This window comes from Octodon degus, unplaced genomic scaffold (genome assembly GCF_000260255.1).
Source record: "Octodon degus isolate 3935 unplaced genomic scaffold, OctDeg1.0 scaffold00134, whole genome shotgun sequence".
Classification (NCBI taxonomy): domain Eukaryota; kingdom Metazoa; phylum Chordata; class Mammalia; order Rodentia; family Octodontidae; genus Octodon; species Octodon degus.
The window spans coordinates 3,534,955-3,536,130 of record NW_004524710.1 but is presented as its reverse complement, the minus strand read 5'-3'; positions in this window follow the sequence as shown (position 1 = coordinate 3,536,130).

The window sequence follows — 1,176 nt, the reverse complement described above, 5'->3', positions numbered from 1 at the left end:
TACAGAAATTGTGCACCTAAATCAATGCAAATTTTCCTATGAAGAATTTTATTGTTATCATAAAAAAAAATAAATGTACACTGCCATAAAAAAAAAAAAAGAACAGTGGTTGCCTGAGTTCCCATGGGAGTGATTAGGATCTTCCCATCCCCATTACCCTCTACTCCCAATGATAATCAGAAATGAAACTAGGACCTCATATATGCTAGGAAATTTCTCTACCACTGAGCTACATCTTAAGCCCCATTTTTTTCCCAATAGGGTCTTTTTTGTGTGTGTGTGCGGAAATGGGGATTGAACTCAGAGCCTTGTGCTTGCCAGGCAAGTGCTTATTCTACTGAGCCATCTCCCCAGCCCCATCAGGGTCTTACTATGTAATTCAGGCTGGCTTTGAATTCACTGTTATCCCACACTTATGGTCAAATTTGTGCTGATCCTCCTGCCAATCCTGGGATTAAAGGCATGTGCCACCATACCCAGCCCCATTTTAAATCCTGTCACAAGTTTGAGCAACAAACAATACTACATTTAAGTTTTATGCATTTCACTGTACACAAATTTTATCTTAAAAATACACACAAATATTAAACTTTAGCTAATAACACGTATGCTGAAGTATTTATAGTCTAGTTCTCTAATTTTTTGGGGGAGGAGACAGTACCACGGATCAAACTCTGGACATTGCACTTCCCAAGCAGGTGCTTATGCGGCTGAGCTATCTCCCTGGCCCTGTTTCATTATTTTTATATTTTTTGCTTTTTGGTGGGTTTTTTTGGAAACAAAGTCTTGCACTATAGATCAGGTTAGCCCTGCACTCACTGTGTAGCCTTAAAAGGCCTCAAATTTGCAGCACTCATAGTAATCCTCTTGCCTTACTCTCCCATGAGCTGGGATTATCAGCCTGCAATATTTTTTAAAGTGACCTTTTATCTTCAAAAATAATGAGATGGATACACAGATTGATAAATATGCAATAAAGAAAATACAACAAAACACAAATTACAAAATCTAGGTGGTAAGCATATGAATATTTACTTGAAATACTTGCGACTTTTTCTGAACATCTCTTCAAATGTTAGAGATAAAACTCTTTATAGGGGCTGGGGAGATGGCTCAGTGGAATAAGCACTTGCCTGGCAAGTGCAAGGGCCTGAGTTCAATCCCCAGTTCCAGAAA